This window comes from Acinonyx jubatus, chromosome A1 (genome assembly GCF_027475565.1).
Source record: "Acinonyx jubatus isolate Ajub_Pintada_27869175 chromosome A1, VMU_Ajub_asm_v1.0, whole genome shotgun sequence".
NCBI classification, from domain to species: domain Eukaryota; kingdom Metazoa; phylum Chordata; class Mammalia; order Carnivora; family Felidae; genus Acinonyx; species Acinonyx jubatus.
In genome coordinates, this window is record NC_069380.1 from 111,505,512 (window position 1) to 111,530,409 (window position 24,898).

Genomic DNA, 24,898 nt, shown 5'->3' on the forward strand with positions numbered 1-24,898 from the left:
ATCCTTGTACATATATCATCAGCTCTCTTGCCCTCCTCTTATTTCATCCTTCCCATTGAACAAAAGCCAGTCTTGAGTCTAACTCTCCACTGCTCTGTTCCTACCTCTGAATAGTAAATGTGGATGGAGAACACACAACTGCACTGATCACACATGCTATAGAGTACCTCCAACCTCAAGTAGTACTTGATGCCTCTGGGCTATTTATCCTCTCTCTCTCCTAACAAGAATTTCATACCTAATCCTTTCCTCAGTCTTCTGCCACCTCACCACTTCCTCCTAACTCTTAAATGAGGACGTTGTTTCCTGTTTTGCTTGGGAAATAGAAGTTATCAGAAGAGAAGCACCACATGCTGACACCATCACATATTCTGCCTTCATGCATCTATACTCATAGACTGTTTATCCTCCTCTTTCTGTGGATGAAGTGTTCTTGTTCCTAAATAAGGCCAACTCGTCCACTTTGGTGCTGGATGTCAGCCCCTTACACCTACTCCTGCAATCTTCTTTTCTTTCTCCTGTGTTGTCAATTTCTCCCTCTCCTTACTGGCTCAGTATACAAACATGGAGCTATTCTCTTCTCTTAAAAAAGAATTTCTTTTGACCCCACTTTCCTGTCCAATTACCACTACAATTTTCTGTTCCCTTTTATAGCAAAACTCTCAGTAGTGTCGTCTACACTCATTGTTTCCAAATGTCCTCCAGGCATTTTTTCTTATTTCATTCAATGAGACTTTCACACGCATATCCACTTTCCCCACTGAGATTGTTTTTATCAAGGTCACAAGTGACTTTTAGGTTGCCAAATCCATTGGTTGATTCTCAATCCTCACATTATATGACCTATCAAGAGCTTTGACATAGATGATTACTTCCTCCTCTCTGATACACATTTTTCACTTGGCTTCCAGCATAACATTGTCTTCTGCGTTTTTTCTTCCTGAATGACTACGTTTGTATTCTTTCTAGAATTATTCTCATCTCCCTGATGTCTTAGTTTTGAAATGCCCAAAGATATCTTTGAATTCTGCTTTTATTTATTTAAACTCATTGCCTAGTGATCTTATATAAGAGCATTAGATACCATCATTTGCTGATGAGTCCAAAAGTTATATCCTTAGCACATCCTTCTCCTGAACTTGACTCATACATCCAATTGCTAAGTTGATATTTCCACTTAGATGCCAAATAGCCTTTTCAAACGTAACAAAACTAACTCTAAATCTAGTCTTCTCCACCTCAGTTTCTCCCATTCTTTCCCTTGTTGAGGCCAAAAAAAAAAAAAAAAAAAAAATCTGTCCTGGTCTGCTATAGTGTGTTCTCCATACATCAGTTGGAGGGAAACTTAGAAAAAATAGTCAGATCATTGTACTACCCTGTTCAAACCCTCCAACAGCTTCCCATCCCCTCAAAGTAAAAGTGGAGTCATTATGTTGTCCTATAAGGACATGCGTTTCTAGCCTCTCCGTTCTCCTCCTGATTTTATTTCTTGTGTTCTCTCTTTCCCTTAGTGTACTTCAGCCACTCTGATCTCCTTGCTGTTCTCTCAGCACATTTGGCCTGGACCAGACCTTTATACTGGCTTTTTTTTTTTTTTTTTTTTTGGCTTGGAAATGCTCTTTCCCTAGGTATCTAAATGAATAACTTTTGCAACCTATTCAAGTCTTTGCTCAAATGTCACTTTCTCAGAAGCCTTCCTTGACTATCTTTTAAAAAATTGTAGCCCTTCTCCATTTGCTGTCACCCTTTCCTGCTTATGACCATATGACATATTATATATTTTATCTATTTATTATATTTATTGTCTATGTCCTCCCCTAGATTGTAAGCTTCTTGAGGTTAGGAAACATTGCCATTTTATTCACTAATATATAATTCGCGTCTAGAACATTTTTTGGAACATAATTGGTGTTCAATAAATTTTGAGTCAATCAGAGCAGTTTACTTGTCTAACATAGCTACTAAGTGATTGAGCCAAGATTCAAAACAAGTAGGTCTGACCCAGATCCTGTTGTCTTCCCTCTCACCTTGTTGCCTCTTGGTGAATGGGATATTCTCTCTTTAGCACACTTTAAAAACTAGAAGCTTAATTGGGGCTCTCAACTAACTTGGGGCAATAAAGGGTGGGCTGGGATATGGAAATTTGAACACCCAACAGATTCTGTCATATAGTAAGTGGATGCACAGGTTTTAAAGTCAGGAGAATCTGGAGTTTGAAGTCCTATTTTACTACTTGTTAGTTGTGGGAAATGGAACAAGCCATTCCACTTTTCTGCATGTCAGTTTTTAATCTGTAACGGTATACACACCATGTAATCATTGGGAGAATCAATACCAAAACAATGTAAAATGCTTAGTATAGTTAACAATAAATAACACAAATTACAAAATAAATAAAAACCTAAATAAATAAAAATTTATATTAAAAATAAAGCCTGTAATGGCAATTTAAAACTTTTTATAGTTGACACACAATGTTATGTTATTTTCAAGTCTATAACATAGTGATTCAACATGTCTATGTTTAGGCAGTTTTTATTATTGTTACCACTTTGTTTTGGCCATTGATTTTACAGTCTTGACCTCTTGGTGTTTGTGGTTTTTAAATGCTGGAGTGAGAGCAAGACTGGCTCATAGGGAGGAAAATGTAAAACACTGGAGAAATCCTTGATTCTTCCTTCCCTCTCCTTCCAGTTCTAATCTGTATATCAAAAATATACTCTGAATATGTTCACTTTTCTTTATCTCTGGTGATCACATCAATCCTGTCCTGGTTAGCACCTCCAGTCACCATACCTAGGTTACCAGTGTTGAACTTGATTAAATCTGTAGTGTTGCCAGTCTCCAAATTAATCTGAATGAATTTGTTCCACTTGATGAAATCAGGGTAGTGGGTAGTCTCAGCATCATGCATCACCAGATAATAGATTTCTCATGTGCCCGCATAGATCTTTCTTATTTTCCACAACTTACATCAGGACTAATCTGATGAACATTAATGTGATTCTTGGTGTCATAGTCAGATGGAAGTTCACTGTAGTCTTGTCATTGCTGATGACTTCCATTAAACCAGCATTGTGGTTTATATCAATGTGGACCTTGCCATCCATGTCAATGAACTGCTATATGCAAATCTTCTTTACTTACTATTAGGGCATACTCAAATCTGTGTTTAAAGAAAGTAACAAGGGGGAGCCATTCTTAGCTTGTGGGCACCGGCGAATGGACAAAGAATAAGGGTCCCAGTTTGTCCAGATACAATGCTCTTTGGGACCATGAGCTGTGGCTGTGCTAAGCCTGGAATCAAGAGGCCATAGAGTTTTGCATTTTCCAGAATGTCATATACATGGAATCATTTATAGCCTTTTGAGACTGGCTTCTTTTACTCAGCTTAATGCCTTTGAGATCCATCCACGTTGTTGCATGTATCAGTAATTCATTTCTTTTTATTTGACATTTGCTGTGTGCTTGTGTCAGTTTATTTATACTTTCACTCAATGAAGGACATGTGGTTGCTCCCAGTTTTTGGCAACTATGAATAACTCTTCTATAAACATTTATGTACAAATTCTTGTGTGAAGGTAAGTTTTTAGTTTTTCAGGGTAAATATCTAGGAGTAGGATTGCTGGCTATATGGCAAGAATATGTTTAACTTTGTAAGAGACTGCCAGTTAGTTTTTGGAATGGATATTATTTTATATTACCACCAACAAATTATGAATGTTCCAGTTCATCCACAGTCTCGCCAGCATTTGTTATGGTCAACTTATTTTCTGTGTAGTGGTATCTCATTTTAGTTTTGAGTCGCATCCCCTAATGGCTCATGACGTCAAGCATCTTTTTATGTGCTCATTTGTCATTTTTGTATCTTTTTGATGAAGTGTCTGTTCACATCCTTTGTCCATTTTTTTTAATCGAATTTATTTTCTTCTTGGGTTTTGAGAATTCTTACATATATTCTGGATATAATTCTTTTATAAGAGATAAGGTTTATAAATATTTTCTCACTGTCTGTGGCTTGTAGTTTCATTCTCTTACTATCATCTTTCAAAGAACAGAAGTTTTAAATTTACCATTTTTTTTTCTTTTATGATTATGCTTCTGGTGTTATAGCTAAGCAATCTTTTCTTAACACAAAGTCACAAATGTGTTCTCCTCTGTCTTGCTCTTAAAGTTTTATAGTTTAGATTTTATACTTAGGTCTATGAACCATTTTGTTTTAACTTTTATATAAAGTGTAAAGTTTAGGTCAAGGTTCCTTTTATTGCACATATGTATTTATTTGTTCCAGGTGCATTTGTTGAAATATTCTTTCTCCATTGAGTTGCTTTTACTCAGTTGTCAAGATTGTTGACCGTATTTGTGTGGGTTTATTTCTGTGCTCTCTGTTCTGTTTCCTTGATCGAATATCTATTATTTCACTAGTATTTGGTGTTTTTATTTTTGTAGCTTTAAGTCTTAAGATGAGGTATTTTGCGTCTTTCAAGTTTGTTATTCTTTTTCAAGTTGTTTTGTTTTTTCCTCATTCCTTTCCTTTTCATATGCATTTTTGAATAAGCTTGTTCACATCTACGACAAATTCTGCTGTGCTTTTTACTGGAATTGTGTTAACTCTATAGATCAGTTTGAGGAGCACTCACATCTTAACTACATTGAGTCCTTTAAACTATGAACATGTTCTACCTCTACAGTATTTAGACTTTCCTTGATTTCTTTCCTTAGTGTTTTATGCCTTTTAACATACAGATTCTAAATTTGTTTTGTAAAATTTGTATCTAAGTATTTCCTTTTTTTAGCTATAGGAAATATACTTTTTAAAATGCTGAGTTTCCGAGGTGCCTGGGTGGCTCAATTGGTTGAGCATCTAACTTTGGCTCAGGTTATCATCTCACGGTTTGTGGGTTCGTGCCCTGCGTTGGGCTCTGTGCTGACATCTCAGAGCCTGGAGCCTGTTTCAGATTCTGTGTCTCCCTCTTTCTCTGCCTATCCCCTGCTCATGCTTTGCCTCTCTCCCCGCTCTCCCTCCCTCCTTCCCTCTCTCTCTCTCTCTCTCGCTCTCAAAAATAAACATTTAAAAAATAATAAAAAATTAAAAGGCTTAGTTTCTAATTGTTCATTACCATGTATAGAAGTATGATTGATTTTTTTCTGTGTTGAGCTTATATTTTGTGAGTTGGATAAACTTACTGGTGGTTTGTAGATTGCCTATAATGTTTACATAGATCAGCATGTTGTCTGTGAATATGGATTGTTTACTCTTGAATGAACACTTAGATGCATTTAGTATTATAAGTACTAAAATAGTTACATGCTTTTATATTGGTTTAAAGATTTATAAAGTATTACGTCTCAACAAAATATTGCCAACAGATTTTTGCTGGCTTTCAACCTCAAATTACTAGCTCAAAAGTTTTTCCTTGGTTAATGTATTGCACAGTTTTTAGAGTATTCATCATGTATTTCTTGTGCTCTCTTTAACACGGATATTACTAGAGATTCTTTGATTTTCAACTGTCCAGAATTTCTTCTCTTTTATTATGGTTCATAAATGTCACGAGCTCACTTATTATTGGGATGAATCTCAGTCTCTAACACAGAGGACGAACCAAAGCCATCTAACATGGTATGTTGATGCTTGAATTTTTAGTGCTAAAACTATTGTTTCGACAACACCACAATTTATACTACACAACAACACAAATTACTACTTTGCTTAACTTTGGTTAAAAAGCCCAACTCTAAAACTTTTTCAAAGCTACTGACAAATGAAAAGAGAAAAAGAGAAGCTCATTATGCTGATCAGTCAAAAGTTAAGTGAATTTCTCAGACTGATGTTGTGGAGACACCCACATAGTACAGGATAATTAACACTTATTCCTCAGAGGAGACCTTAGAAATTAGATTAAACAAGGGTGTGGGCCTCAAATCTACTCTCCCTTCTCCTCTGTTCAGGGACACAGTTATGGGAGAGGAATGTTCATTGAAAGCTTCAACTGAAAATACAGTTGGACGTAAATCAACATTTGTGTGCATGCTGAGAGGTTTTCTGCCTTTGATATTTAGGCAGAGTTTGTTTAAAAAAGTATTATAATAGCAGTTTACAATAAAAGAGTTCTAAACGTTTTAGTATTTCATTACGTGGTAATAATTACTCTTTAAAGATGGTGAAAATATTATTCCACTAAGAGAAGACTGAGAATTGACCATCACATTTAACAACTTGGAGGTCATTGGTCACATTGATGGGAGAAGTTTTGGGAGAGTAGAGGGTATAACTGGTGAGGATTAAAGATTGGGAAGAGAGAGAATTTAGGCCAGTAATATAGACAGCTCTTCTGAGGAATTTTATTGCAAAGGAAGGCAGAGAACTGGCAAACTAGCTGATGTGAGAAGTAGGGTCAAGAGAAGCTTTCTTTTTGCCCACCTCTTGCTTCCCTTCCTCCCGATTTCCCTCCCTCTCTCCCTCCCTCCCCACTTCCTTCCTTCCTTCTCCTGATGGGAGAAACCATAATATTTTGTATATTGTAAGGAACTTTTCAGTGGATAATTATACCGAGCATTTTATATCATATTAGTAGATCATTGTATTAATCCAGTAGCTCAAAAGCATATATGACAGAAGATTAGATATTCATATATAAATGAAGAAATAGATTTAGATAGAATCACATATGGTTTATCTATAGTAGGAGCGAAGGTCAAGCATGTGGGTGAGCATGCCATTAGGTAGATGAATTGGTGGTGGGAATCTGTAGACATTTTCTTTCTATTGTATCACTTTTTTTTTTTTCAGTGAAATGGGAACTAAAAATTAACAGCTGAGAGTAAGAATTGGGGAAGAGGTGATAGAAGTTTGAGAAGAGGTCTAGATAGGTTTTAGGAAAATTTAAGAGTGAATAAATTCAGGAAACAGGATATAATTACGGGAGGACCAAAAAGAGTTTATTTGAGGTTCATGGTCAGAAATTTAAAATGAAGCCAGCTATTGTGGTTGGTTTTTTCTAATCACATTAACCTCCCTGGGTACTGGCATGGAATAGGTAGAATTAGAATACAGCAGATCAGGAGAGGGGCAGAGGAGTGGAGGGGTGTGTGTATGTGTGTGTGTGTGTGTGTGTGTGTGTGAGAGAGAGAGAGAGAGGGAGAGAGGGAGAGAGAGAGAGACTGTAATTATAGTCCATGGAATTGAGGCTGTTATGAAGGGCGACAGGACTTTCAGGGGAGAGGAAAGTAGAAAGGTTAGGAAAACAAGATGCAACTACACATTGTCTACAAGATACCGCTTTAAACATAAAGTTGACAGTTTCTTATAAAACTAAACATAATCTTACCATATGATCCATCAGTTGTACTCCCTGGTATTTACCCAAGGGGGTTGAAAACTGTGTTTACACAAAAAGTTGTACATAGATGCTTATGTTTATAGATGCTTTATTCATAGTTGCCAAAACTGAGAAGTAACCAGGATGCCCTTCAGTGGGTGAATGGATAAATAAATGGTGGTACATCCAGGCAATGGAATATTATTGAACACTTAAAGGAACTGAGTTACCAAGCCATGAAAATACATGTTGGAAGCTTGAATGCATGTTGTTAAGTGAAAAAAACCAATCTGAAAAAGATGCAGATTGTATGATTTCAACTATATGACAGCCTGGAAAAGGCAAAACTATGGAAATAGTAATAAGATCAGTGGTTGTCAGGGGATGGGGACAGGAGAGTGGAGAGGGTTAAATAGGTATAGCACAGAGGATTTTTAGGACAGTGAAGCTACTTTGTATGATACTGTAATGGCAATGTGTGTCATTCTACATCTGCCCAAACACTTAAGATGCACAACAGCAAGCATGAACCATAATATAAAATACGGACTTTGGGTGATAATGATGTGTCAGTGTAGGCTCATCAGTTGTAACAAATATACCAGTGGGGGATATTGCTAATGGGGGAAGCTACGCACTTAGAGGGGCAGGGGATATACAGTAACTCTCTGTATTGTCTCCTCAATATTGCTGGGAACCTAAAACTGCTATAAAAGTAGTTATTAAAAAAAGATTAGTGGGTTGGAGGCCATGGGGCAGGCAAAAGATTGATAGAGTTGGGATTTTAGAGGCAGAAGGAGAAGTTTGAGTGAGTGGTCAGAGAAGGTGAGTACGATGCTGAGATTATGGAGAGTTTGCGTTTATTCATCAGGACAGATTCAGGCTCAGATGGGCTCATGGTGACGACATTCAGACTGCTGGAGGACAGAGTGATCCACTGTTGTAGGCAGCAGTGATGAGGGGTAATGGGTAATATAATCTGATGAAATATGATTCAAAGCTGAATATTCTTGGGGAGGAGAGAAGGAAGAAGGTCTCGAAGTAGTAAGGAGCAGCAAGAGAGATATGCCCACTCCACTTCTCCAGGCCCAGGGGTGGGAGGACCATGGGAGCAAAACCTCGCTAGGGTTACAGGGGAATTATGTCCCTAAGGAGCACACCCTTTCAAAGAGGGAGATGTGGGGCGCCTGGGTGGCGCAGTTGGTTAAGCGTCTGACTTCAGCCAGGTCACGATCTCGCGGTCCGTGAGTTCGAGCCCCGCGTCAGGCTCTGAGCTGATGGCTCGGAGCCTGGAGCCTGTTTCCGATTCTGTGTCTCCCTCTCTCTCTGCCCCTCCCCCGTTCATGCTCTGTCTCTCTCTGTCCCAAAAATAAATAAAAAAACGTTGAAAAAAAAATTCAAAAAAAAAAAAAAAAAGAGGGAGATGTGATGCATCTCTGAGTAGAGGGGGCAGTGTGATGGGGGATGTTGCTAAGGAAGAACTATGACTTCCAGAGGGTGAAGTGGGGGCTGTCTGGAGATGAAGGGTATGTGGGATCTGAGGACAGAGTAGGGGATAGAAGGAGCCTTGTGGAGAATCGAGTACAGGTTCTGAGGGGGTGACCTCAGAGATGGCAGTAACAAAAGGAAGGATTACAACACTTACACTGTGAGGATTCAGTGAGGCAAGGTTAAACATTTGGCACGGTGCTGGCCACACAGGTTGCACTCAGTACCTTTTAGCTGAGAAGGATTCAAAGCCACCTCCTGCCCCTAGCACTCCCTTCTGCACATCCCCTCACTCATTTGATGGATGAGAAAACTGAATGTTAAGATTTAACACACATGGCTGAATTCTCATTAATGGTAGCTGGAATCACTGAAATAATTAATGGATGTGAGATGCGGGGTAAGAACCTGAGCCTGGTGCTCATTATTGCAGATGAACATTGAAAAGCTTCAACCCATGTTGTAGCTTTCATGCATACACTTAATTGTTTCATTAACCTTCACCATATCAATAAGCTCATGCTCCAAAGGATCATAAAAGACAAATATTCTTCAGCATTTAATCTCCATTTAGGAATGCAGATCCAAGGAAGGTGGTTTAAGTCTAGTACATGACTCAGATAGCAGCATTTCTCACCTTGACTGTCCCAGGGGGATTTAGACAGCCCCCAGGTCCTCAAATCCAGGGTTGTGCCCTGAGGGTGGAGTGGGGCGGGGCTGGCCTCCTGCTCCAGTGACCCGCTCAAAGGCCCGACTCTAACTCTGCCACTGGTCACCCACTGCCTCCTTGAATTTATTATTTGCTTCTGTGAGGAGGCCTTCCTTTATCCATCCCATACTTACTCCCTGCATTTCCCAGTTGGTTTTCCGTGTCCTTCACGATTTGGGGAAGTTGTTTGTATGGGAGCCATTGGTGATCTCAGAACTTTTCAGCACAGGCCTGGTCAATGTTTGCATGAAAAGACTGACTGGGAGGTCACTGTTTGCATTCCAGAATCAGAGTGTCTGGGTTCTGATCCCAGCTTTGCCGCATGCTGCCTGTGTGATTTTCAGTGTATTCTTAATCTCTCTATGTGTAACGGGGGTTGGTATTTGGTGTAATGGGGATAATAACGCTATTTGCTTTGTAGGGTTGCTGCAAGGTGTAAATTAAATAAGATAGTTTTTATAGGTTGCTTAGCACAATGTGTGACAGGTATTAACCAGTATGATGATACTTGTGCCTTGTAGGTTAGTGGAGAGCACGGAAAAGTGCCTTTTCTAGTAAAGTTGACACATTTTATGATTGGATTCAATCCCACAGCTTCACGCTGTGTCGGTCCTCAGGTGGAACAGGCAGCCAGCAGGACCAAGGTGCAGACATGAAGTAGAGTCCCTGATCATTCACAGTGGGTACTGAGCCTGATTCCTCAGGTGACCGCACTGCCTTTCTTAGGCAGTGTTGACAGTGCCTCTGGTGGTACTTTGGTTTCCAACCCGATTTTTGGTTTACTTAATTGGCAGGTACTGACATCATTAGGGGCTCCTCAACCCATCACCATGACATTGTGAGGTCCCAAAAGTAACGGATAGTTCTGCTTGTTGATTTTATAATAAGTCCCCTCTGATGGAGTCGGAGGCCTGCCTAAGAAGAGTGGCTGATGAGCAATTCAAGTATTTTATTCACTAATTCAGCAAGTATATTTGAGCACCCACTGTGTGCCAGGCACTGGGGATACAGACCTAAACAAAACAACAGTCCTTACTCTTGAGGAATGACATGTAACCAGGTATGAACCACAAGGTGACTAAAAGTGCTACCCTTCAGGAGAGGCAGAGTATAAACTGAGACCTGGGGATGTGTAAAGTGAGGCATAACCAGGCGGGAGTGGGGAGGAGAGGTAACAGGGAAAGGACACTCCAGGAAGAGCGACTGGCAAATACAGAGGCCAGAGGGGAGAGAACATGTGGACTGTGTGTGGACTGGGATGGGTATTAGCTACTCTTGCCATAGCATAGGTATGTGCATACATTATGCACATTATCCACTGTTTTCTCTAACTTCTCATCATTAAATAAGCATGACCATGGTTGGGTATCCAAAGAATTCATGCACACTCTCTGCACATCCTTATTCAGATTAAAGATGCTACTTGGTTTTCTCTCATGGAACCCCTAGCAGTGCCTCTGCTCAGCTTTCTGCTTTTTATACTGGAACCACAGGGAACTGATACTGGAAGACAGGTGTGCCCATGTGAGACTTGTTCCATCCCCACACCTCCCAGCCACCTCTGCACCCCTCCCTCCCTTTCTCCTCTCCCAGCCCTTCACCTGCACACACACACCACTCTATCAACCGTCCATCAGTCAGTGATTCCAGTGATTTGTGTTTGGTGTGATTGCTCCAAACTGTGAGTCAGGACAATGCTCAGGATGTGTGGTTTGAAAGAGAAAGAGAGACCCTGGTGGTTCCACTTACACAGAAACAGCCCTCTGTCCCTTGCCTTCCTGTCCTGCTCACATGGGGCTGGCCTAAGCATGACTGGTTGGTCTTTGTACCCAGTAGAGTAGGAGTTGGGACCTCACAATGTCATGGTGATGGGTTGAGGAGCCCCTAATGATGTTTCCCCCCATGATATTTCTGGTCTTATGACTCCCAGCAGGATGTCACCCACACCTGTTCTGTAACGGGTTCTCCTGTCTTCATGGTGAGAAGTTCTGGGAATGGATGGGAAGCAGAGGGTTTGCAGAGTTTCTCCCTGCATTGGCTGGAGCACCTCGTAGCTCATTCCTCAGATATGCAGAGAAACAGCATGGTAGGGTGAGGAGCCATTGCTTGTGCCAGGTGAATACCAAAGGGGGCAGCAAGGTGACCACTTTTCATGGGGCACCGGCTTTTAGCAATTGTGTTTTTGGGGTCTGTTTGCCCCAAACTGTACTATACTATCTACTGTCATACAGTATAGTTGTGGAGTGGTGCTGAATGGACAACTCCCTGTTCTCGGATCTTTAACTAAGCCTTAGTCCACAAGCACACTTGAGTCACTTTGGTCTGTGGATTGGCTCAGGGAAGAATGCGCATATTCATTCATTTATTCAAAAAAATGAACAGAAGTCTATGCATGCTGACTTCTGTGCTAGGGCCCTGGGGATACAATGAAGAGCAAGGCAGGCATGGCTGCTGTCTTCATGGAGCCAATAGGCCAGAGGAAAAGGTAGACAGTGGAGGTCCTGCAGTGAAGTGTGATGAGGATCTCACCTTTTTGTGCAAACTAGACCTGAGTTTCTGTACGTTGAGTCTCATCGTAATTCCTGGGAAAATATTTCCTTACAAATAAACCCAGCTGGTAAGCAGTAAAAACAATATGAGTCTGTTAGCTCGAAAACTTGTGCGCTTTCCAGTGATTCATCCTCACAGAGATGTTCCATCCAGTTCAGCACGTGCTTCCTGAGCCTTCCGTATTCTAGAAGCTGTGCCCAGCACTGGAGATGCAAGGAGGAGTGAGATGCAGTCGCTGCCCACCCATGGGAGGGACAACACATAACCCAGTCATTTCAGTATTAGGCTGCAATGCTGGTCATTTCATTCCACAGATATTGAGTACCCACCCTGTGCCAGGCAGTGGTCTAGATTGTTGAGATTCAGCATAAGCAAAACAGAACCTGTGCCCTTGAGGAGCTTGTATTTTTTTCTGGGGGCATGGGGACTGTAGATTGCTGTTTTACACAGATGGTGTGGCAGGAACTCCCTGAGGAGGTGCTTTTGGATAGACAATTGAAGTTGGTGAAGGAGGCAGCTATGAAGATGTACAAGGAAAGTGTTCCAGACAGATGGTTACCAGTGCCAAAAAGGAGAAGTGTGCAAAGTCAGAAGAGGAGGGGATCTGGTATTTTTGAGGTACAGCAAAGAAGCCCATTCCTGGGGCAAAGTGGGTGAGCAGGACGAAAGGAAGAGATGGGTCTGGAGGAACAGCTAGGGGACATATGGCCAAAGGCCTAATAGCACTTGTCAGGACTGTGGCTTTTACTCTATTACGGTGGAGAGTCCTTGGAGGGTTTCAAGAAGCAGAGTTAACATGATCTGATGAATGCTTGAAGAGTATCACTCTGGCTGCTAGGATGGGATAAACTTAAGGGGCAAGAGCAGAAGCGTGAAGACCAACGAAGAGGCTGTTGTAGTTACCCGGGAGAGAGATGAGGGTGGCCTGGACCACCTCATTTACCAGAAAGGTAAATGGTCAAACTGGTGAGAAATATAGATAGAATTCTGGATATCTTTACAATATAGAGCCAAGAGGATTTACTGATGAGTTGGATATGAAAAGACACAAACAGAGGAGAGATAGGGTGAATGAGGTTTTTGGTCCGAGCAAATAGAAAGATAGTTACCATCTTTGAGATGAATACTGTGTTAGATAAGCTCATTGTTTCACAGATATTTCTCCCTCCTTCCCCACCTCCATTAGACCAGTATACTTCCATCAGCACTGATGTCTGCTTAGTATAGGACTTGCTTTAGCCCATGAAACTGATGGTGTGTGACTTCTAAACCTGGGTCGTAAGAGGCATCATGTATATTCCCTTGGCCCTGTGGGAAGTGTGACTTCCACCAAGGGAAGAATGTGTCACTACCTGTCTGTCCTGGACCCCAGAATGAGATGTGCAGAGGAGCCTTCTCCCCTTACCCTTAGACTTGTGAATGTCACAATAAACACTGACATGTAGACAACTGATGGTTTGGGGTAGTTTGTTACACAACGATATTGTGGCAATAATGGACCGATAAAGGGATAGATGTAGGCTTACTGCTTTGGGACATCAACATCAAAGACAGGTTTTTTAGCGCTGTCTGGGTATTCAGGGAACTTGTCTCGGAGGAAATAAGTCATAGCTGAATCTTGAAGGATAAATCAGAGTTACTCAGTTCAATAGGTAGAGAAAGGGCATTCCATGTTGGGACAGAACATAAACAAAGCCATGCTATACAAGAGAAACAAAGCCATGCTATACAAATATATAGGGAACTATTCAAGTAGAGGTAGAGGGTGGCAGAAGATGATGAGTCTGGTGAAGTAAAGAGGAGCTGGGACATGGAGTGTTTTGTATTTCCTGATAAGGAGCTTGGACTTTATTCCGTAGGCAGTGGGCAGCCATCAGCCCTTTTTAGGAGGGAGAATGGCATGGTCTGGTTTGCATGTCAGTGGGATCCTTCTGGCCCTGTGTGAAGGATAGCCTCGGTGTTGGGGAGTATTATGGCCTGGAGATAGGATCATGGTTGGAGCTGGTTAAGTGTACAGTGGTAAGGATGTAGGGATAGAAATGGATTGGGGAAACATTTAAGTATTAATACTAACAGGACCTAAAGGACGGAGAGAAAACGAGAGTTCCATATGAAGCATGCTTGGGACATAAAACACTGGAAAGGGATTCTCTTTACATGTTAACATCTGGTGGGATAAAGGATGATTTTTCTTTTCTTTTTATGCACACATTCATTTTCTACATTAATTGTGTATTACCAGTATAATCAGAAAAAAAAATTTGAGTGTGTTCTGGTGTTTAAATTTGTCTAATATTCTTTGGATGACGTTTGCTGAGCCCTTAAGCCTGAGTGTTGGCAAGGTGGTATCCGGCCTTGGTGCTATCTTGGCCATGGTGGTAGTCTTCTCTACTTGATAGCGAATGACTTTGTTTCTTTTTTTAATATGAAAGTAAAATAAGATCCAAAAAGAAGTTCAGAGCAAATGTGACCTGCGCATGTTATTGGCATCAACTGTATATTGTGGAAACATTTCAGAGAAGCACGAATGTTGAATTGGCATCACCAGATAACATACCCTTCCAGAGGATTATGTCATGACTCACCTGATTATAGATTCAGAATAGTACATGTTCATGGGACTCATTTTCAAGAGTAATTATAGCACAGTGTGTGTATAGAAGTAATTTTTAAAAATTTGCTTGTGATTGCTGAAAATGCTATTGATTAAGAGGGGCTAATAACTACATGGCAAAGTAGCAATTAAAAAAACTGCAGAACTACACTATATGTTAACTAGCTTGGATTTAAATTAAAAAAATAAAATAAATAAAGGGGCACCTCGGTGCCTCAGTGAGTTAAGCGTCCGACTCTTGGTTTTGGCTCAGGTCACAATCTCACGGTTTTGTGGGTTTGAACCCTGTATCGGGCTGTGTGCTCACAGTGCCGAGCCTGCTGGGGCTTCTCTCTCTTTCCCTCTCTACCCCTCCCCCACTCGTGCTGTCTCTAGCTCTCTCAAAATAAATAAACTTAAAAAAATAAAAATACATATGTCCATATATACATACTGCAGAGCTCTGCTCATAAAATGAAAAGTAAAACCAAGTTAGGCAAATTAGTACTTATAACTTCTCCAATTGGAGGAGCACACCCCGTTCTTTTCACTGTGGTGCCTCTTTGCCTTGTGTTCCTAAGCCTGGACTGTGCTCTCTTCGCTTCCTCTAAGATCCCTTCCCACCCTGTCAAGACCAGCTTGAACATAACCCTGGGATGACTTCTCTGATATCCTTGGGGAGATCTACTATCTCATGCTCGGGCCCCCACTGCATTTTCTTCTTGGAGCCCAGCAGCCCTGACAAAGTGTTCTTTGTATTTTTGACATTTTCATACTTAGCAAATCAACTTTGTTCGTTTGTGTATTCCAGCTCAGGGCATGCCACATTATAAGAATTAATAAATGCTGTATAAAATGGCCTATACCTATAGTCTGATTTGAGAGTTTTATTTATAGAAGAAACCTGAGGAGCAAGAAAGGGCTAGTGTGTTGCTACCAAGGAATTGACCTAGGAGCAGCGACGGAGGGCATACTGGGCCCTTTAGATGGTCTTGGAGCCAAAGCTGACTGTTATAGGCTCATTATCTTGTGCACAGACATCTGCAGTGACTTTCTAAAAGTCCCAGAAGACATGGGAAAAAGATGAGTAAGTGATTGCATTTAAATAAGTTCAAATCTAATCAGGAAAATCATATTCTAGTTTTTTTTTTTTTTTTTTTTTTTTTTTGCTTTAAACTGATTTATCCAATGAATGACTGAATAACTCTCGGAAGTAGGACCTATATCCACTTTGTAAATATGAAAAAAGAAGACCGAGGCTTCGATGTGATTCCATTTATCTGCACAGATGCCACTGTCACCTCTGATGATTCCCAGGTTTTTATCTCCAACCCCAACCTGTATTCTAAGGAGCTGATTTACATGTTCAGCTCCCAGGTATCATCTCCTCTGGTTTTCTCAGACACTTCAAACTGCATGTCCCAAACTGAACATATGGGTTTTCCATGTAACAACCAAAACTGATCTTCTTCTTTCTCTTTCAGGAAGTAGAATCCCTATCCACTCGGCCTCCTGAGCTAGAAACCCTGGGAACATCTTTGTCTTTGCCAATCCGTTACCAAGATCTATGGATTATGATACAGAGTATCTCTTATGTCTGACACCCATATTCATCATGATCTTCATTCAAGTCCTTGTAATTTAGCGTCTGGACTTTTGAACTAGCTTCCTGATTAGTCTCTTTAGCAATAGTTCTTTCTTCTACCCAGATGCCAGCCCATCATCCCCTTGGCTGAAAAGCTGCAGGATAAAGTCCCAGCATCTTTATTATCCTACTTCAATATACTTCACTAACATTAGCCCCATTTTAGAAGCCTGCTGTCCCCTAGTGACACCTGTCCACCAAGTAGTACACTAAGCCTTCCATGCTCCTGTACACACTCGTTCCTCTGCCTTTATGCTTCTCTTTCTCTCCTCCATTTACCAAACTCCTACTCACCCTCCAAGAACCACTTCAAAATACTATCTCTTCTGGGAAGCCTTGTCTCACAGTCCATTTGTTGCACTCTGTGTTGTGTGTGTGTTCTCACAGCATTTTGCTCCTGTTCTACTACCTTGTGATTATCCTTTACTCCTGTGTCTCCTGTTGCTTTGAGGACAGAGTCTGGGTCTCATCCACACTTTTAGTCCTACTTCTTAGTACAGTGTCTGGCATGCAGAAGGAAGACCCCCCTTTGTGGATAAATCATTCAGCCACTCTCAGTTGTTTACTCAACTGTAAAATGGGAAAACCAATCTCTTGTTAAATCTCCACTTCATTGTTGTTTATGAAAATGCTCTGTAGAAATGAGAAACAGAAAGGGGTAGAGAACTGGGGACTCATTAAGGGGTTATAAGCACCTGGCTTTGTAAGTGGGGAAGATGGGCTGCCAAACAGTGAAATGACTGAGCCTGAGCTGTTTATATAAACAGCAGTTTATAGCCCTAGGTCTCCTCACTCAATGCCCTTCCCTTCTACCTTTCTGCTCTGGAGCCTTACTGGTCAAGGCCCCATCCTAGCATCGCGCTGAAGGAGCTTCTTTTATGATGCCATATCACCTGTTGACATTTGCCATGTTCTGGGGAGAATGTTACCACAAGGCTCCAAGGTGTTTGGTTCCCTTGAGTAATATCCAAAACTATGACCGTCATGAGAACATACCTCAAGTATTTGCTTTAGGTGAAGAAAAGACCCAACTCTATGTTTGAAATCTGGTTTCCAAATTTGTAACCTTAGAGGAGATTATCACTTAGGGAAATAAACTCTTGCTCCTAATTTTGTCAGCCAAATTAAAACTGGGGCGCCTGGGTGGCTCAGTCGGTTGAGCGTCCAACTTCAGCCAGGTCACGATCTCGCGGTCCGCGAGTTCGAGCCCCGCGTCGGGCTCTGGGCTGATGGCTCAGAGCCTGGAGCCTGCTTCCGATTCTGTGTCTCCCTCTCTCTCTGACCCTCCCCCGTTCATGCTGTGTCTCTCTCTGTCTCAAAAATAAATAAACGTTAAAAAAAAATTTAAAACATTTTTCTTCTTCCTCCACATTTCCTGGAGGTCATCTCCGTGTTTGTGTTAAAATATCCATTTTAAGCACATAAAACATCAAGTTTCTGATGTGTTATGGAGGGTTTGGGGTGAATCCTTTGGAGTATAAACTTTTAGCAACATTAATCATCACCAGAGAAGAGAAATTGTCATCAGATAGATCCTTGGGCTACTGTTTTCACAGGCTATGTAGGAGAAGCTGGAGGGAGCTGTCAACTCAACAGGCAAAGCCCTGGTCTTCCTCATGCAAAAGGCCAGTTGCTTCATGTTTCTGTTGCCAAGAATGCAAGCATGAGCTCTGAACCCCCAGTTTCAAGCAGCTGTATTATTAGCAAATGTGTGGAGTGTGTTGTATTTCCAGTATATGTATGTGTGCATGTGTGTATGTGTGTGTATGTGAGAAAGAGAGAGAGAGGGAAGCAGTGCTTAACATTTCACTGTGGCCCTTATTAATTTTCAAAGCATTTACCCATCAGTAATTAGCAAGCCTGCTCTGGAGCCCAGAAAACCAGGGCATTAGTATTAATTTCACACTGAAGGTAGGAGAGACAAAGTGATCATAATAATATGAAAGATAGTTTTGCCAGCAAGCATTTGGGGAGCCCTTTTCTGTGCGAGAATTGATAGTATTTAGAAAGTTTCTAGCTTCAGTCATCCTCACATTACTGTAATTTTAGGACCAGGTATACAACTTTCGTTTTCTTAGTTTTCCTGGGTCTTCTGCCGTACTGCTTCTCCTGTGACCAGAGCCAGTACTTACCAGCTCCTCCAGTCCCCTCGGGGTCAGCAAAAGAGTGCAGGTGGCGCCATACCACCCGATCTGTCTCATTGACAACTGATGGAAAAGTGTGTTTGCTCAGGCAATACATGTTTTGGAAGGAAGCCTGTGCTAGGATTTATTTATTGCAGAATCTCCTATCCCTGCACCGTGCTTGGGTACATAACACAGTAGGTACTGATCACATAATTTAGAAATGGGAAAGGAGGAGAGATACTTAGTTTATCAATGCCCAATGAAATTTCTGAATGATAGAGAGTTTTTTTCCTTTTTGTAATCAAATGCAGTTCTGCCAGTTTTCTTGATTGGTATTAGGTGGAAGTCTGCCTTGGATCCAGAAGCCGCAGTGGCATTTGCCAGCTTCTTATAATTCATGGACTTGACGGGCAGCAGAATGTGCTACTTCAAAATAGGCAACTTTGGCTTAAAGATTATTTTGAGCCGAAGACAATGAAGAAGAAGCAGATACAAGAAAAGCCCTCCTCCCTCCCCCTATTTGACTAGAAGCAGGACATAAATTTGTAAAGGGCTTCCCCTTTCCTCTCTGTAGCAAGAAGGACAGAAGATAATCATAGGAGACAATTCTAGACCCCCATCAGCCCAGAGACAGTGGCCAGAGGAATCTATATAACAAACCTTGCCGAAATAGCCCTCGTCTACCTTTAGTCTCTCCGTTAGTCTTCCTGAGAGTTAATGCCCCAGAAGCTCAAAGTCCTTTTCCTTTGCCTTGTCACGTCTCTAAAAATGTATTCTTCTTTTGTGGAGGTGCCATCTAAGCCCAGCTCCTACTCACCCCCCTGAGTTACTCATCTCTGACTTCTCTCATCTGTTTATGGGGTGCACCTGTCAATAAATTCCTATTTGTTTTTCTCTTGTCAATCTGACTTTTGTCTTTGTCATTTACCGGACTCCAGGGGGGCAGTATCCAAGGGTAGAAGCAGCTGAATGGAAAAAGAAAAGAACCATGACTTTTTACCACTGTACAACCTAAAAACAAAACACTAAAATCATCCATATCCTGAAAAAAAAGCAGCCTTTTAAGAAAATTTAAAACGAGCTGACTGTAACTTCTGGCTGTGTCTTTTTAAAACATTATGGCTTAGGGGTGCCTGGGTGGTTCAGTTGGTTGAGTGTCCCACTTTGGCTCAGGTCACGATCTCGTGGCTCAGGTCACGATCTTGTGGCTCAGGTCACGATCTCACGGTTTGTGAGTTTGAGCCCTGCATCACGCTCACTGCTGTCAGTGCAGAGCCCGCTTCAGATCCTCCGTCCCCTTCCCTCTCTGACCTTCTCCTGCTTGCGCTCTTTCTTTCTCAAAAATAAATAAACATTGAAAGAAAAGAAACTTATGGTGTAAATCTGTGTATCTGGGGTTTGACGAGCAAAGGTGTAGTCATGTGGACCGGCAGCCACCTTCTTGCTGCTTCATTTGACATTAAGTTTCTCTGGTTGATATTTGCAGATAGGTGTCTTGGAGTCTGCCAAATGGAATCAAATCTTGGTGACTGACTGGAATGAGGTGAGGAATGTTGCCGTCAGGAAGGTGGGAGCATTTCTTCCTTACACCAAAATGAATTCCAGATGGAGTGAATAGTGGAATACACGAAAGTGAAACTGTAGCAACACTGGAGAAAACACGGGTGCATTTTCCTGATGATCTGTGAGTAAGGAGACCTTTGCGAGCATGACGTGAAACTGAGAAATCCCAACCAAAAGAATGACAGAGAGGAGCCTATAGAATTTGAACAACATTGCCGTTCAGAAAGAATACCCTCAGAGATCTGAAAAGACAACCAGCTGAAAAAAGTTGCAACATGCAGCCTAGAGAAAGGTCTGATTTCTTTCTTTCTTTTCTTTTTTTTTTTAAATTTTTAATGTTTATTTTTGAGAGAGACAGAGAGCAATGCGGGGAGGGGCAGAGAGAAAGAGGGAGACACAGAATCCGAAGCAGGCTCCAGGCTCTAAGCTGTCAGTACAGAGCCTGGCGCAGGGCTCGAACCCACAAACTGCCAGATCGTGATGTGAGCTGAAGTTGGGCACTCAACCGACTGAGCCATCCAGGTGCCCCTGATTTCTTTTTCATACAAATAATTTTTACAAACTAAAAATTAAATGAGGAATGAACCAAGAAACCAACAATGAACAGGAACCAACAATTCATGGTAAAAGAAACAGAGATGAACAATAAAGAAAATGTTTAATTTTAGTCAAAAAATTCAAAGTAAAAGAGCATTGAGTGGCCATTTCTTACCTATAAAACCCACAGGAAGTGTGATAATGCTCACTGTGGGCAAGAGAAGTACAAAAGATACTCTCATAGCCCATCGGTGACATGTATAATTTGGGACCACCCTTTGGGAGAGCAGTCGTCGGTCTGAAGCATGATTTTAAATGTCTGTGTTCTCGGACCCGGCAATTCCATGTGAAGGAGTTTAGCTTGCAGTTATGCACACAGAAGTACACAAAGCTGCAAGGATGCTCATTGCAGCATTGTGTACTGAAATAAAAGCTGGAAATAACCTAAAGGACCACCCAGAAGGGAGTGTTAGAGAAATTACAGTGTGTCTATTTCTTAGAGCACTTCTATTATAGCTCTTGGGGAGGAAGGGGTAGACTTGTAGATGCCAATATGGAGCGACATCTCTGCAGATTTTATTATTAAGTGAAAAAAAGCAAGCCGGGAACTGAATGTGGAGAATGTCGCAATATATTTAAGGCAAAACTCAAATGAATACATATATATTTACACCTACATATGAATACATGCCTGTGTACGAATAAAATGTTTATGCCGAGATATAAAAGATATTTTTCATAAGGCTGAGTCTGGGAGTCGAGATTGGGGCGAGGGAGAGTGTTAAGGAAGGGGGGGGCTCACTTCTCCTTGTATACTGTTGGGTGCTATCTGAACTACTATTATTATTTTTTACATCATACATTCCTTTGATAAAAACTTGAGAAGTAGATGGGTGATTTCTTCATTTGTCCCTTATTCCTGTATACCTCTCACCATATAGGGAACCTCAAGGGGAAACCAAATTCTGGACTGCTCCAGGCTGAGCTGTTGCATCTGACAAGGAACTTTTCAACCAGTTTTGGATGCAGCAGCAGCAGCAGCAGCAAGGCAGGAGCAGCGCATGTTATTCTCACGGTTCGGTGCTGGTCCTCACTGTGGCTTAATTTAGCAGAAACACATTAAGCCTATCTGGGTCATGTTGCCGAAACCGTTTGGAAAACCACTCTGTGATCTTTGTCCTCTTAGTATTGATTTTTAATTCCAGCTCTTGTTGATCATTAGAAAATGCAGACAATGGCCTTCTCCTTTCTTCCTAATAGCCCTTCAGGTCACTCATTCACATTTTCTAGGCTTCTCCCATCTCTGTTCTACCACTTAATCCTTTAACCCTAATGTGCAATTTCCAGGGGTCTCTTAAGCGTCTTTTTCATAGAACTTCCACAAAAATGGTGAAAACTCCACTGGCAGCTGACTGTGCGGCTGCCCCGGTCCTGCCTGGCCCACCCACTGGCTGGGCTGGGCTGGTTAGTGGATGGATGTGAACTCACAAACCTTCTCACCAAGCCAGTCCTGCAGAGCCATCTGGAGTATCAAGGATTTCAGGATTTGTCTTCTGATTCTGCTCAGGGCTGCCAGCTGGTGGGTGTTTACAAGAAGGAGCCTCTCACAAAACGAGGGTGCCCCATTCTCCCTCATGAATGGACTGTCACCAGCCCCTGGGAGCAGTGGGGTCTGTTTTAGAGAAAATGACTGAAGGTGACACTGTGGAAACTGAGTCTTGGTGCAGACATTACCAGGTAGCCAGTGAAGGAGAGCAGAATGTGCCACCCCAAAAATGACTTGTAGAAGTTCAGGACGTGCCACCCCAAAATATGCCCTTTTGGTATATTGATTATTTTGAGCTGTAGGTTCTTGAAAAACAGCAAATGAGGGGGAGGGTCTCTGCAAGTGCCCCCTTATCTGCCTGAAATAGATCCTCCAAAAGGAACTCTATTGTTATGAATCCCCTCCATGGGAGCCTCATCAACCAGGGAAGGTGGAGTCATCATAGGAGAAGAGGCCCCCCACACCCAGACAGACTCTGTCACAAATTCTCACACCTCCCGTCTCTTCTTCTGAGGGCCCATTCATCTTACCTAAAAATCATTTACCCTCTTCTGAGAGGTGCACATCCCCCTCCCCTTTCCCGACCAAGACTGTATTTAATTCTGAATTCTAAGCCACCTCAGAGAGTTACTCATTTTTCCCTGGGTGTTTCCCTTGTATACATCAGATATACATGCTGCTGAACTTCCATTTTCCTCTTGTTAATCTTTCTTTTCCTACAAGGGTGTCAACTGTGCACTCAGAAGGGTGGAGGGAAAATTATTTTCCTCCTCTACACGGGTCTGTCTGTCTCCTTGGCCAGGACTGGATATCCTTCATCATGTGGCCTTTCCTCAGTCCCTGAGGCCCACCCTTCCCTTATACTGGACTGCAGAAGTTGTTCCGTGGTGGGGACTCAGTGAATTAATTGTCAGAGATTGACTTTTATTGATCAGAATGTCATGCATTATTTTAAGTGAAAAAAATCTGAACAGACCAGCAGCTAGACTTCTTTTACATTAAAAAAAAAAAACTTCATAGCAGCATGTTCCCAAAATGTAACTGCCACAAATCCTATGGGTCAGGGTGGGGGGAGGGTAACAGCTAAAAAGGAGACTGTCTGCTTGCACCCAGATGAGAACATCACAAACACTCATGCTTTCCATTTTTTTCCCTCAAAAGCTCATGTGTATCCTAAACGTCCTCTTTTTCCTTAGAAACTCTTTCCCCTCACTTTTTTTTTTCTGCTAAGGTGGTATATAAACCCCCATCTTAACTGTTCAAGGAGCCATTTCTTTTCTGCACTTCTATATGTCTATGAATAAACTCTGTCTTTTCTTTTAATCTGCCTTTTCTTAGTTAATTTACAGGCTCCACGCAGTACAACCTAAGGAGAAGTTTTACTCCCAACATAGGACACCAAAATTTTCCAGGAACTGTTATTTATCAAGTGTTGACATTACGTGGGGGGCAAGGCCAAAGTTACAATATTCCGTAAGAAAGCCAGGATTCCAAATTGTTTGTGACAAGACTTCGTCACCGTCGCACAAAACAAATCTATGCACAGAAAACAAAAAAGAGGATCTCCATATGTGGTAATAGGTCATAAAGCAAAGTCTTAGTAATGAAACTCTGGAGGAGTGGGTAGAGGAAGAGTTAGACAGGACGCTGGGATGGAACAGAAGGTCCAGAACCTGACACACATATATGTGGGAATTGATGTGTGCTGGTGGCACACAGTGGAGGGAAAGTTGGGTTCCTGAATAGATGATGAGGGGGAACCAGCTCCCTAGAAGGACAAAGGCAAAAATGCAATGCTCCACACAAAAGCAACCTCCAGTTGGACTGAAGACTTAAAAGTGAACGGTGGATCCGTGAAGGTAATAGAAGAAAAAAGAGATGTAATGTCAGAGAATATCTTTGTGACCTTGCGTGGGGAAGAGTTTTTTTTACTCAGAGTAAATACACAAATCATTTCAAAAATAAGGGTTCCTCTTCAAAACAGGGTGCCATAGACAGATTTAATAGACGAGTGATAGACAGGGAGGAGATATTTGCAGTGTCTGAAATAGACACTGGGCTAGTATTTAGAACAGATGAGGAACTCTGGAAAGAAGATTTAAAAATACTCCAAACAGAAATCCTGTTAAAAAGCAGATGAGGGAATGAGAGGGAGAGGCAGTTCACCGAGAGGAGAAATGCACATGGCTCATCAATTATGTGAAGGAAGGTTCAACCTCATTAACTACTGGAGAGATGCAAATTACAATAACTGCATTTCTCACACCGGCAAACGTGAGAAAGCAGGATAATACCTAGAGCTGGCAGCATGTGGCAGGCCACAGCCCCCAAGGGCAGGCCTTCTGGGGAGCAGTCGGCTGTGCTGAGTGGTGTTAACCCCGGGTATTCCTTCCTGGGTGTGTCATAGGAACACTTAAATAGGACCGCATGCAGCCATGGGGTGTGTTTTGCAGCATCATTTGTGGTGACAGAGCGGTTTAGGTGTCCATCACTGTGACAATGAGGAAGTGGAAGGCTGCAGATAGCGGACAGAGGCAGGGCGCTAGCTTGACACGGATAGGCCGTAAAAACCATGGTGTTAAGGGAAACAGAAGACGGGTCATAATTTTGTACTGTAATCCCTTTTATGTAACTAACAATCACCCAACAATATATTTTTCCATACCCCCACTGGAATGTAAGCTCCAGGAGGGCAGAGAAATGAGGGTTTCGATGGTCTCTAAGTGTTCCCAATCTCTAGGACTCTGCACATGGTAGGTGCAAAAGAGATAGGTCTTGAGTGAACAACACATAAATACATATGTATGTTCATAATTAAT

General features: G+C 41.8%; 1 protein-coding gene and 1 pseudogene across 1 annotated transcript in view; both read right to left on the minus strand.

The window, feature by feature from the left end:
- Positions 1–24,898, minus strand: part of TRPC7 (transient receptor potential cation channel subfamily C member 7) — a 130,882-nt gene that overhangs the window by 95,261 nt on the left and 10,723 nt on the right. The gene's annotated exons all lie outside the window — the stretch shown is intronic.
- On the minus strand, positions 2,421–3,277 carry LOC113604551 (40S ribosomal protein S4-like; annotated as a pseudogene).